This window comes from Euleptes europaea, chromosome 6, assembly GCF_029931775.1.
Source record: "Euleptes europaea isolate rEulEur1 chromosome 6, rEulEur1.hap1, whole genome shotgun sequence".
In the NCBI taxonomy this organism is placed as follows: Eukaryota; Metazoa; Chordata; class Lepidosauria; order Squamata; family Sphaerodactylidae; genus Euleptes; species Euleptes europaea.
Window position 1 is genome coordinate 19,134,943 of NC_079317.1, and position 14,612 is coordinate 19,149,554.

General features: G+C 45.2%; 1 protein-coding gene across 1 annotated transcript in view; it reads right to left on the bottom strand.

The window, feature by feature from the left end:
- Positions 1–14,612, bottom strand: part of WDR25 (WD repeat domain 25) — a 120,760-nt gene that overhangs the window by 62,378 nt on the left and 43,770 nt on the right. The gene's annotated exons all lie outside the window — the stretch shown is intronic.

Below are 14,612 nucleotides of genomic sequence, written 5' to 3' on the forward strand. Positions count from 1 at the left end.
CAGCTATGGAAAACAAAACAATGGCCCACAGACTGGAAATGATCCATTTACATTCCAATTCCCAAGAAAGGAGACATCAAAGATTGCAGCAACTATCGGACCATCGCATTAATTTCTCGTGCAAGTAAAGTGATGCTCAAAATCTTACAGCAAAGGCTGTTACCATATATGGAACGGGAAATGCCTGATGTTCAAGCTGGTTTCAGAAAAGGGAGAGGCACTAGAGATCATATTGCAAATATACGCTGGTTACTGGAGCATATGAGAGAATTTCAGAAGAAAATCAGCTTGTGTTTCATAGATTACAGCAAAGCTTTTGACTGTGTGGATCATGAAAAGCTATGGCTGGTTTTAAAGGAAATGGGTGTGCCACTACATCTGATCGTTTTAATGCACAACCTGTACTCTGGACAAGAGGCCACAGTTAGAACAGAATATGGAGAAACGGAATGGTTTCCAATTGGCAAAGGTGTCAGACAAGGATGTATTTTATCTCCCTATCTCTTCAATCTATATGCAGAACAAATAATTAGGAAAGCTGGATTAAATTTAGATGAAGGTGGAGTGAAAATTGGAGGGAGGAACATTAATAATTAGAGATATGCTGATGACGCTACATTATTGGCAGAAAATAGTAAAGATTTGAAACGACTACTGCTGAAAGTTAAAAGAGAAAGTGCCAAAGCAGGACTACAGCTGAACATCAAGAAAACCAAAATAATGACTACAGGAGAATTACACAACTTTAAGGTTGACAATGAGGAAATTGAAATTGTTCAAGACTTTCTATTCCTTGGCTCCACCATCAACCAAAAGGGAGACTGCAGCCAAGAAATCAGAAGGAGATTGAGACTGGGAAGGACAGCCAAGAAGGAGCTAGAAAATATTTTGAAGTGTAAGGATGTGTCACTGGCCACCAAGACTAGATTAATTCATGCCATCATATTCCCTATTACTATGTATGGGTGTGAAAGCTGGACAGTGAAGAAAGCTGATAGGAAGAAAGTAGATTCCTTTGAAATGTGGTGTTGGAGGAGAGTGTTACGGATTCCATGGACTGCCAAAAAAACAAATCAGCCAGCATTCCGGGACGGTGCTGCTGCGGCAGTGTCAGGAGACCAGCGTTCGGGCCTCCCCAGTGGTGTTGGGGCCACTCACGACAGCGTAAGTAGCCCAGGCACCGGCACAGGGGGGGCAAATACCAGTGCAGCCCCTTCCTGGCCTCCTGAGGACTTTCATCCTCAGAAGTCAGGAATGTGCTGTAAATGTGCTAAGAATATTTACAACATTGAGAAGAGGGCATATGGATATTCTGATTCTTGGCAATGTGCTGTCTCTTTGCTCTGGGTAGTATTCATTGTTTAAGAATGAGAGGGGTTTTTTTGTTCATCAGAAACGTTCATTGATATGACACGTACATGATTTGTGTTCATTTTAGAAAACTGTTCACCTCAAATATTTAATAACTTGGAATTGTATTCTATCTAGTTATAGGGTGAACCAATGGCTATAAATTGGTATTCCGACTCATGCAAAAGTGGGGTGGAGGGAAATGGCAAATTAGGAATCACAGAGAATGGCTGATGGTGCTGCTGAATGCAGAATGTCTACTTCCATCCAAATGCATTGCCATTTTTTTTTCATAAGCTCAGTCTACAATGCATGGCTACATGGGATCGCAACCAAAGACCAGTGTGAAAAGTTGACAGGTTGACAGCAGACAAGGCCAAACCCCAATCAAAGACACCCCTGCAACTTACACATTTAGCAAAACAAGTTACAACTTTTCACTCACAACTTCTGTGGTAAGCTGCAGTACTGCAGTTCAAGCTCTACTCACGACCTGAGTTCGATCCCAACGGAAGTTGGTTTCAGGTAGCCGGCTCAAGGTTGACTCAGCCTTCCATCCTTCCAAGGTTGGTAAAATGAGGACCCAGCTTGCTGGGGGTAAGGGGAAGATGACTGGGGAAGGCGCTGGTCTGCCTAGTAAACGTCGGGATGTGACATCACCCCATGGGTCAGGAATGACCCGGTGCTTGCACAGGGGACCTTTACCTTCACCTTCAATAACATTTCAAGAGCCAATTCTGAAATTTCGATAAATTCTTTCCATATTACAATGATAAAATATTGAAACAGTTTGGAAAGGAAACAATCTGTTATCCTAGACATGGTTTGGGTTTTTTTACTTGATTTATATATTAATAGAGGGAAACAGATTTTTTTAAAAAAAATTGTGTGCCCCAGTAGGAAGACCTTAAAGAATGTGTGCTGTTTACATATTCCAGACGACGCACTTTTTTGCTGCAAGGCAGCATCAATTCCAAAGAGTTTTAGGTCAAGTGAGATTTCTTTTATACCTGTATTCTCTATTTTTGCAGTGTTGTAGTTCAAGACTGACTGCCATGGCAACAAGCGATACAGAAAACACTGTAGTAGACAATTTAACAAAGCACCCCTATTACAATCTTGTAATATTTATTTGCTGTGAGAGGGCTTGATTAATCCCATCTTTCTTTTACTTAAATGAAGCAGTTTCATTTTCACCACTACAGACGGTGGCCTACCATAAAAGGACTCTAAGGACACAGTATTGGGCTAACATTATCCGCATTACTATAATAACTTGATCTCACTCTTCCTCTAAAGAGCTGAGGGAAGTCTACATGGTACTTCCTTTCTCAATTTTATCTTCACAATAACCCTGTAAGATCACTATCTCACCCAAGGTCATTGAAAGCTCATTCCTGAGCCTTGCAGTGGCCGGGGACAGCGTGGATGAGGCGCCACCGTGGCGCCTCCAAAGAGGTTTCCCAGATGCTGCAAGGCTAAAAAAAGCCTTTTAAAAATCAAAAAATTGAAAATGGGGACAACAGCCCCATTGAAAACAGTGATGCTGCACTTAGGAGGTGGTGGAGGGGTCGTTCCCAGCCTGGAAGGGGATAGAAAGCTGCCTACTGGCAGAATGGGTACTTGAACCCAATTTTTTACTTTTATCTAAAAAGTGAGAGAGAGTAAACCTCTAAGCCGTATGGATCCAGAGATATGAGGTTATGTGTACAGGTGATGTTCTGTGATGAGAAACCAGCTCATTCTCACCTTCCATTATTCTGCTGTCATAGCTATGATGGACTTGCTATATCTCCCTTGGCAAGCTGTGCTCTTGTCCAAGAAGAAAACATGTTTAAATCCTGGCATGAACATGTGGTGGGGTGAAAAGATATTTCTTCCGAATCTCCGTCAACTTTGGTTCTAGATGCCAGGAAAAGATGCAAGACCACTCATAGACCATGTAATAATGAATGTGCGTGATTCACATAGCCATAATTTGCGCAATAGGCACATTAGGTTGCCTTGATTTCAGAAATGGAATATGGCAACCCATTTCATTGCAAAGAGAGAACACTGAGTGCACCTCTGAGCTAGAACAAAAGGTCCTGCGGAACTTTAACGACTGACACATTTATTCACCTAGTGTGAACCAGAGTTTACTTTGCCAGATGCAAGACGTGGTAACAGTTGGTAGGTGTCTGGTTGATACTGGTATGCACACCTGGAAGGCTAACACAGTCCAGAAAAGAACAAACAGAAAGTATTCCACGGCAGTGGGCTCTTTATAAATTTTATAGAATGTATTGGGCACAAAGTCAAATTGGAATACATCCCTACATACATACCTAAGTTATTATTCTGCTATAATACTGTTATACATGTTGTATTATGTATTGGTATGCATTATAAGTGATGTTATTAAACCACTGATGAAGGCCGGGGGGGGGGGCGAAACACGTTTGGATTGTGGTTTTAATTTATCAACCTGTATTAGTTGCCATTTGTGCTTTCTTTTAATATAATTTTTAATGTTTTTAAAACAGATAATCAGCACCGTAAAATAAATATATTTCTATAACATAATTGAGTCTTTTTACACCCAACCTTTGGGTACCCAGCTTTGGTTTTAGGTTGGGTCTTTCCTTCCCCCTTTTGTTTTTTTGTCAACAGTTGGTAGGTATCCATACCTTGAGTACAGAAAGGTGATGTATCTATTGTTCGCAGAGGTTACCACCTCATATAGGCTGACTTGAAAGCCACAAATGATATAAACATTTTAAATAAACACACAAAAGCCAATTCTATCAATCAGAAATCTAGAACTTCTTGGTTAGATAGAAGGGGTGGGAAAAGCCACTGCCCAAAGGCCAGCTAGTATGCTGATACATCAGCCATCCCAAGAAAGGGGATGCCATAGAACCAGAAGTGAAGAGGCAGGGAGCCAACTCTGCCAAGGCTTTTAGCTGTGAAGGAATCATTCTCTTTTACACACTTTGTAAAAATGACTCGTCTCATATTTCAAAAGGCATAGAACTCAGCCTTCCCCTAGACAAAAGCATAACAACATTAATATGTCCTATGAGGGCTCACAACCTATATTTGATTATTATTCCAGCTAGGGCTGTCAAAAAAAAAAAATTCGGTACAGTTCGGATTCGGTCGAATTTGGCCCTTGTGGGTTCGGTACGTGCCGAAGTCCGAACTCCCCCACTTCGGATCCGTTCAATTCGGCGGGAATTCAAAGTTCGGAAACAAGTTCGGCCGAATAAAGCCATTAAAAACACAACCGCGCCTTTCCGCGGCTCTGGGGGGGGCATTTTTGGGCTTAGAGGTCCCAAACTTTTGGCAGAGCTTCAAAGGACGTTTATTGAAAGACTCCCCAAGTTTTGTAAAGATTGGGTCATGGGGGGCTGAGATATGGGCCCTGAAAGGGGTCCCCCCCACCCTTAATGTGCATCTCTCAGCAGAGCTTGCCGCCCACGCACAAAGCTCCCAGCCCCGACAACAGCGGAGAAAATAGCAAAACAACTGCAAACACAACCTTGTTAAACAACACCTTTGCAACACACAACTGAAACCTCCCCCCTCAAACCAGGGAGCGAGAGACTCGAGGGGGAACACACACCCCAGGCAGAACCGACGAAAGCCCCCTTTGGCTTCCCCCCCACCCACAGAAACTGCTCCCTCCCCACACACACACAGACTCTGCTTTCCCCCACACACACACACATACACAGGAGAAAAATTATAGATTAAAGCCCCCAAAGGGATCTTACTGTGGCTGTCTTCTGTTCCATCAAGAGGGGCTGTAATCCAAGATGATTCCAATTAGGCACAGAACGTTTTGCTCTGGAGAGGAGATGCACACACACAGGATCGGCTGCTCCATTCATCCCAATAGGGAAAAGGGGAAAGGGGAAAGCCCATATCTCGGGACCCCCTGACCCAATGTTCACAAAACGTGGGGGGTATCTTAAGAACACTGGTCTGAAACTCCGCTCAAAGTTTGGGATCTGCACCCCCAAAAATGCGCCCCCTGCAGCCATGGAAAGAGAAAAGGGGGAGGCCACTGAACCCATCTTTACAAAACTTCGGTAGTATCTTAAGAATAATTCACTGAAGCTATGCTAAAGGTTTGGGGGCTATTTCCCAAAAAAGCGCCCCCTGCAGCCACATAAATGGGAAAAGGGGGGGAGGGAAAAGGGGGAGAGCCCATATCTCGAGACCCCCTGACCCAATGTTTACAAAACTTGGGGGGTACCTTAAGAAGCTTCATCTGAAGTTCCAGTGAAAGTTTTGTGTCTGTACCCCAAAAAATGCGCCCCCTGCAGCCACAGAAAGGAGCGAATGTGCACAAGCACCCCACACACACACACGAGGATTTCGCTCTCTCTCTCTCTCTCTCTCCCTGGCCGGGCCGCACATCAGCTGATTCCTCCAGTACTCAATCCTGACTGATTGGTCAGAAGAAGACCCAGCTTGCCCACCGATTGGCTGGGGGAGGAGAATGCTGCTTACTGACGGTTATGCTGCTTACTGACGGCCGAATTTGCCGAATTTATTCACGAACTCCCGAACTCGCTGAATTCGCCCCCCCCCGGTTGCCCGCCAGTTTTGAGTTCGGATCCGTCCGAACAGAAAAGCACCGAATCAGGGGAAATTCGGTTGATTTTCAGTTTGGGCCGAACCGAATTGACAGCCCTAATTCCAGCCTTGGAAGGCCATAAAGCTCTCATCCTAATGCTTTTCTGACATTGTTAACTCTGCTTTCTCGTCACCACCTTGCTATAAAAGCAGCAGAGAGACCTCTCTTGAAATATTTATGCTGTTTGCTTTTGATCGCTGCACTGTCCATGTACCGAAATACTTAAATGGCATATGACTCTAGCATCAATATTGCATAGCAACTTCATCCGTGAAATGTATTGCGGTATTTATCTGAAAGACCGGTGACAAGCTAATGGGAGTAATTCAGGCTGATGCCATCTCGTTGACTGGTTTGAAACCGTCAAGGACTCTCTGATTAGTCTTATTCTGAAACTAACTCTCCATAATATATTCCCCTTGAGTTTTGTTGCTAATTGAAGTTAATGTTGAGAAAGAGTGGTCTGACCGCTACCGTAGCCTCTCTTGTCCATGCTTAATGCTATTATGATTAAGTTTTCTAAAAAAAACTTTGCTCTCATTTTGAGGATAGTGATTTGGATCCTATCAACATTTCTGCTGATGCAAAAAAGAGGATTCCTAAGAAGTCTAAGCCAAGGTATGTGGGACATGTATGTACAAAAAACCATGTGAGACAGAGTCATAGAGCTGGAAGGGATGAACGCTTGTCAGGGATGCTTTAAGCTGATCCTGCATTAAGCAGAGGGTTGGATCATAAAGGCCATCTAGTCCAACCCTCTGCTTAATGCAGGATCAGCTTAAAGCATCCCAGACAAGTGTTCATCCAGCTGCTGCTTGAAGACTTCCAGAGAGGGGGAGCTCACTACATCTTAAGCAGCCAATTCCACTACTGAACTACTCTTGCGATTAAAAAAAAAAAATCCAAACTTCCAGCCAGTACATTTCTGTCCATTATTAATACCCATTATTGCGAGTCCTATCCTCTGCTGCCAACAACTCCCTGCCCTCCTCTAAGTGACAGCCTTTCAAATACTTGAAGAGAGCAATCATGTTCCCCCTCAACCTCTTCTTTTCCAGACTGAACATTCTCAAGTCCCTCAGCCTTTCCTCATACAGCTTGGTCTCCAGGCCACTGATCATCCTCGTTGTTCTCCTCTGCACCCGCTCCAGTCTGTCCACATCCTTTTTGAAGTGAGGCCTTCAGAACTTAACACAGCACTCCAGGTGAGGCCTGACCAATTTGGTGTACAGTAGGACTACGACACCTTGCGATTTGGATGTCATGCTTCTATTGATACACACCAAGACCACATTAGCCTTTTTTGCTGCTGCATCACACTGGTTGCAAACAATTAGATTACAGTCCATCCATATGGATACACACTGCTTCCCAGAAGTGTATCCCCCCATCCAGTATGCGTGCTTCTGGATAAGGGCTACATTTCTGGGTAGCTGTGTGTGTGAACAGGATCTTGGGACTATAAGCTAAATATCGGCCGGGGGGGGTGGGGGGACTCAGACTAGAATCAGACTACATTGCTCCTCCTCCATTTTGTACCAGAGGAAAAACTGGTAAGCTTTCCCAATTGCTTTGCTAGTTGGTTACAAGTCATTTTGCAGTTTTGTTCAAAAGACAGAATAAGTCAGTCTTGTTGTAGGAAACTGTGTTCATGACTATTAAAAACAGAAAGAAAGAGAAGTGCTAAAAGCCAGAGAGCAGAAGCTGTGGGGGAAAAGAGAATAACTGTGCTGATGTTTACCCCTTTTTAAGAACTATGTAAGTACTTCCACAAATCAGGTGAATGTTCAGTCCCTAAAGAAGGAAAATAGCACAAATAAAACTTTTAATAGGTTCACAAAATGCCAAGAGCTCTTGCTAAACACAGATCTCTCAACCGCCTCACTGTAATAGTAAACTAGCTGGTGCCTTTGGAGATGACAAAACCAGCCCACCTAGAGGCACAGTACGGGTGTCTACTGACTTGGGGAACACCTCGACATTGCAGAAAAGTATGAGCTTGTGATATAACCAAACAAAAAAGTAAAAACAAAAAAACACTCAAGAATAGCCTGGTGAAGAGTGAAAATGCTCCAGAAGGGTCAGAGCATTGAGGGATCTGAGTGTCGGTTAAAGGAAAATGGGGGGGGTGGGGGAACCAGCTCAAACTTCTGAGAGCTTACAGGGAAAGATTCTGGGAGGTGCAATGAGATTTCCAAAAAGAGGTGTACATCATATGGTATTTTTTGGATTTGGGTTTATTGGAACTGAAATTTTTTGAAAAAAGCCAAACACCCATACCAGTAAATGGCTCTTTTCAGATACTGAAACATTTTCAGGTCCATTAAAGTCTATGGGGATTTTTTTTCTGGGGCTCTGGGGGGATGTTTTTCAAGGTAGAGACACCAGACTTGCAGCACAGCTGCAGGTGGCACTCCTTAGAAGAACCTCCAAGTTTGGTGAAGTTTGGGTCAGGGGGTCCAATTTTATGGGGCCCCCAAAGGGCCCATCTATCCAATTGAGTTTTCAATTGATTCCAATGGAAGGGGGGCACAAAGCAACTGTGGCAAAAAAGAATAAACTCTTGTGTATGAGGCACTGGGGGGGGGTTACAGATATTTCCTTTGGTTTTGTGTGTTTGTGTGTGTGCGTAAGCTATCACACCACTGATCAAAACCAGGAGGCAGATCTCGAGATGGAGAGGGAAATAAAGGAAATGACCAAATGAGATAATGTTATAATACTGGGTGACTTCAACTACCCCTCACATTGATTGGGCAAATATATACTAGAGTAATGCCACAGAAACAAGCTTTCTACACATCATAAATGAGCATGCGTTGGAGCAAATGGCCAAAAATTTAAGACCAACATTACATATTTCTTCAAATATACTAGGAGCAGGAAAACAGCTAGGGAGGTGGTTGGGCCTTCAGCTGACAAAGAAATAAAAGGATTACTTGAGGAAGATGGGGAGATGGCAGAGAAAATAATGAATTCTTTGCATTTGTTTTCACAGTGGAAAATGTGGGGAACATACCCATGCCAGAGCCACATTTGGTGGGGGGAAGGGAGTCTGAAAGACTAAGTCAAATTGAAGTGACATGAAGTTCTATAGGACTACTAGGCAAACTGAAAACTAATAAATCTGCAGATCCAGATGGCATACACCCGAGGGTTCTTAGAGCACTCAAGTGTGAAGTTGCTGACCTCTCTAAATTGGCTAAGTGAGCAACAAAACGGCAAATCAACTTCCGTGTGGGTTAAGTGTTAAGGTGATGCATATTGGAACAAAATAAACTATAAATACATGCTGATGGGCTCTGTACTGACTGAGAATGAGACTGAAAGAGATTTGGGGGTTGTAGTGGAAAGCTCAACAAAATTGTCAACCAAACTGTGCAGCAGTGGGAAATCCCATGCTAGGAATTGTTAGGAAAGTTACTGAAAATAAAACAGCCAATACTGTAATGCCCTTGTGGCCTATGGTGTGTCCTCATTTGGAATATTGTGTGCAGCTCTGGTTGCTGTATCTCAACAAGGATATTGCAGAGCTGGAAAGAATACAAAGGAGGGCAACCCTGATGACTGTGGGGTTGGAGCACCCTTCCTATGAGGAAAGGCTGGAGAGTCTGAGATTTTTCAGTCTAGAAAGAAGATGGCCAAGGGGAGACATGATAGAGATTTATATGATTATACATGGGGTGGAGGAAGTGGATAGAGTTTTTTACTCCCATATGAGAACTCGGGGTCCCAACCAAATTGTTGGTAAATAGGTTCAGGATAGACAAAAGGAAATAATTCTTTGCTCGATGAGTAATTAAACTGTGGAATTCACTGCTGGCAGAGGTAGTCATGACCACAAGCATGTGTGTGTGTAAAGTGCCATCAAGTCTCAGCAGACTTATGGCGACCCCAGCAAGGGGCCTTTGAGGCAAATTATTAAGCAGAGGTGGTTTGCCATTGCCTTCCTCCGCAGAGTCTTCCTTGGAGGTCTCCCTTCCAAGTATCGACCCTGCTTAGCTTCCAAGATCTGACGAGATTGGGCTATACCATGCCGCCTTCCCTCCCGACCACAAGCATAAGAAAGTTTAAAGGGGGGAGGGGTAGCCAGATTCATGGTAACTGAAGAGAGCGTCTGTCTACAGAGGCAGCAAACCTCGAAATACCAGTTCTGGGAGGCAGCAGTGGTGGGGGGAGGGGGCTCATCCTCTGCTTTATTTGTTTGCCTCCCCCCCCCCACTAGGTCAGCTGGTTGGCCACTGTGTAAAACAGTACACTGGATTAGATAGACCAGTGCTCTGGTCCAGCAGGCTGTTCTTATGCAGAAACTTTGTTACAGAAGTTCTTACCTATGGAGAAACAGCATCCATTAATACTGCGCTGAGTTTTGAACATGTTCATGGAAGTGTCAAACATTCAAAGTTATTAAGAACTATACAGATTGTTTTCTCCTGGCCAATGTAAAATTATAAAAACACAAACTCTGGATACACGAGGTTACCAATTCACCACTCTGACATGCTCCTTTAGAAGCACCATTTATTTCAACGGAAATTAAGAAGAAGAGGAAGAAGAAGAGTTGGTTTTTATATGCCGAAACCAGTTTACAATCACCTTCTCCTCCCCACAACAGACACCCTGTGAGGTAGGTTAGGCTGACAGAGCTGTGACTAGCCCAAGGTCACCCAGCAGGGTTCATGTGGAGGAGTGGGGAAACAAATCCAGTTCACCAGATTAGCCTCCGCCGCTCATGTGGAGGAGTGGGGAATCAAACTCGGGGGAATCAAACCCGGTTCTCCAGATCAGACTCCACAGCGCCAAACCACCGCTCTTAGCCACTACACCACGCTGGTATTAAGATGCTTTCCAGATTCCAGAGGCATTCTTTCACACACACACACAAATCATGAGCAAAAAGGAATTGCTTCTTCAAGCCAAAAGAACAGAGTTCCAGAAGGTCCTTGGGATGTGGCAAGAATAACATATAAACACGGATTCCATAAAGGACTTCGGTACAGCACACACTGTCCTTCCAGTTTCATGAGATGACTGCAGCGAAGCTTTAATTAGTATAACTATTATACTTAAATTAAGGAGCTCGCTGTTGGCCATCTGTTCAGGGAAACGAAAATACCCAATAATTCAGTCTTCGAAATGAATACCTGAAACACAACAAGGAAAAAGCCTCTCAGCAAACTTACCCAGAGTCTAAATCTACTTCAAACTGTATAAAACTGGCAGCCTTTTCTGCCACTAAAAAATCATTAGGACTCCATAATGCACAACACACACAAATAACGTCTGTTTCAGAGGCACTATATATATAATGCACACACACACACACACACACACACACACACACACACACTACACAGCATTACAACATTACAAAGAGTGAACACTTAAATAGATTAGGTCTGAATTAGCGCTTACAGTATTGGTAAATTGCTAGGGGTATGCATTCGGGTACACTCAAGCCAAAAATATACCCGGGAATTTTTGGGGATACCAAAAAAAGTTCCTGAAAAAATCCCAGAAAACGTCTACCGCGTCCCACTCTGAAAGTTAAAGATATGAGTTACCGTATTTTTCGCTCCATAAGACGCACCTGACCGTAAGACGCACCTAGTTTTTAGAGGAGGAAAACAAGAAAAAATATACCGGTATTCTGAATCAAATGGTGTACTGCCCGTGCATCTCTGCCTTGGAAAGCAGCTTGGGACCCTGGGGTCTGAAAGGGGTTGGCCGGACTCCCTGCCCCCCAAGAGGGGCACCGGTGGAGACCTGCCCTGGGGACTTGTGCGGCGGCTGGTGCCGGAGTGCCCCGTCTGCACGAGGGGGGGGGGACGTTATGCCTGGGGAAGCGCCCTGAATCCCCGAGCACGCGGACGGCACTCCGTGCCCCACTGCCACTGCGTTGGCCAGCTGGGAGGGGCCTCCCGCCCCCCAGCTGGCTGGCGGCTTCCTAACCGGCTCCCGGGGCGCGTGGGCTCCGCGCTGGCCTCCCGCAGCAATGGCAGGTAGAGGCCTCCCACCCCCCAGCTAGCTGGCGGCTTTAAAGCCGGCTCCTGGGGCGTGTGGGCTCCGCGCCCGGCTCCCGCTGTGCTGGGCGGCTGCTGGGAGGGGCCTCCCACCCCCAGCTAGCTGGCGGCTTTAAAGCCGGCTCCCGGGGCAGCCTGGCTCTGCGCCCCGCTGCCGGTGCGCTGGGCGGCTGGGAGGGGCCTCCCGCCCCCCAGCTGACTGGCGGCTTTAAAGCTGGCTCCCAGGGCACGTGGGCTCCACGCCGGGCTCCCGCTGTGCTGGGCGGCTGCTGGGAGGGGCCTCCCGCCCCCCAGCTGCCTGGCGGCTTCCTAGCCGGCTCCCGGGGCGCACCGGCTCTGCGCTGGGCTGCCACAGCCGGGGGTCAGCCGAGGCTCCCAGGGCCTCTTGGCAGCTTTGCCCTTCTCCCCGGGGGCCGGATTCACACACATTCGCTCCATAAGACGTACAGACATTTCCCCTCACTTTTGAGGAGGAAAAAAGTGCGTCTTATGGAGCAAAAAATACAGTATTACTACTACCCAAACCCTGGCTTCTAAAAACCAGTCTGAGTCTTACAAACATTTTTGGAAAATGTTTAGGGTCTGACAATTGTCCAGAAGAAGAACATTTCATATTTAAGCAAATATTTTGAGTTTATTTATTATATGTTTACTTCATTTATGGTCCTTCTTTCTCACAAGGACTCAAGGCGGTTTAGAAGAATTAAAAACCAACAGTCCAAAAACAATTATGAATAAAATAAAAAGCAGCAATATGTAAACGTCAAAACCAACACCTTTAATTAGGCTCGGGAGCTGACTAGAAGCCAGTGTAGTTGCTGCAATATCAGGGTACTTAGTACTGCCGGTTCTTTATGTACATTTACTTAGGGAGAAGTACACTGCAGCATCCAGGCAGTAAGGCCATTGTTCAGTTAAGGGAGGGGCCAGTGGCTCAGTGGTAAAGCATCTGCTTGACATACAGAAGGTCCCAGGTTCAATCCCCAGTATCTCCAGTTAAAGGGACTAGACAGGCAGGTGATGTGAAAGACCTCTGCCTGAGACCTTGGAGAGCTACTAACAATCTGAGTAGTTAATACTGACCATGCTGGATCAATGGTCTGATCCGGTAGAAGGCAGCTTCATGTGACTACCATTTGTCTACACGGACCAACTGCTCTGAGTTGAAATCAAGGCAACAATAAAACTGGGGCAGTAATTAACTAAACATACACACACGTATGGCACCAAAAGTCGCACAGAAGACTCAAGGAAGCTGCCAGCAGCAGATGCTGGGGATAATACAGCATATGGGCGGGAGGTGATTCTATCATTTAGGCCACGATTCTCTGCGGATAAAACATAAATGCTGCCAGTTTTCTCTAGTGGTTGTCTGTTTCTGTCTATCTTCATTCGTTAAATTTTATACTGCTGGAACCCCAACTTACCTGCTGCTCCATTGCTAATGACCTTCTCTTTCCTGATACTCCCTGAACTGACCACCCCCCCAGCACCATTTTGTCCATCAACTGAATAAAGCAAGCTTTAAAGGGGAGGGGGTGTAACGTCATCCTGAAGTGCTTAGCGTACTCTTGAGCATGGTGGGGATTGTAGCAGTGTTGGGTGCGGCAAATGAGGAAACCAAGAAGAAGAAGAAGAAGAAGAAGAAGAAGAAGAGTTGGTTTTTATATGCCGACTTTCTCTACCAGTTAAGGAAGAATCAAACCGGCTTACAATCACCTTCCCTTCCCCACAACAGACAGCTGGCGTCGTGTGTAGAAGTGGGGAAACCAACCCAGTTCACCAGATTAGCCTCCACCGCTCATGTGGAGGAGTGGGGAATCAAACCCGGTTCTCAAGATCAGAGTTCACTGCTCCATACCACTGCTCTTAACCACTAGACCACACTGAGACTACAGTTTGCAAAAACAGAGAACTGCAATCATCTCTGCTGCAATCCTCTTCCTTTTCCATGATCGTTCCTCTCCAGACTAAAAAACCCATGGAAGATGACTGCATATTCCCCAGCTTGTGTGTGTCACTTTCTTTACTGATTCCATAGCATAAAAACTAAACAGAGCGAAGCGGCAATACACAAAAACACACTTGTCACTGTTCCATCAGAATAGCAGGAAACAGACTAATTGAGACTGTTGCAGAACACTTGCTAAAAAAAACACCTAATGAAACTTTGAAAATGCTGACATTCCAATTCATTATGAAATGATCTCTTGATGGTAAAATTATCTCAGAGTAATCCCTACAGGGATCTCTTCAAGACTCCATTACTAAGCCATTATGGTAATAGGTTCCAGTGGGACAAGGTAGTTCATTACAAGATGAACTCTGCCTTTAGAACAAAGGCACAAGAACTGATCCAAGACTTGTAGCTTGACCTCATGTAGATTTACTCAGAAGAAAGTCCAGCTCACTTCAGTGGATCTTGAGCCCATTCAGGGCAGAACCACACACTGCCTTGGCAAATAACATGGTGGTGGAAAGCGCCGTCAAGTCACAGCTGACTTATGGCGACCCCGTAGGGTTTTCAAGGCAAGAGTCGTTTGGAGGTGGTTTGCCATTGCCTCCACATGGACTGAGAGAGTTCTGAGAGAACTGTGACTAGCCTAAGATCA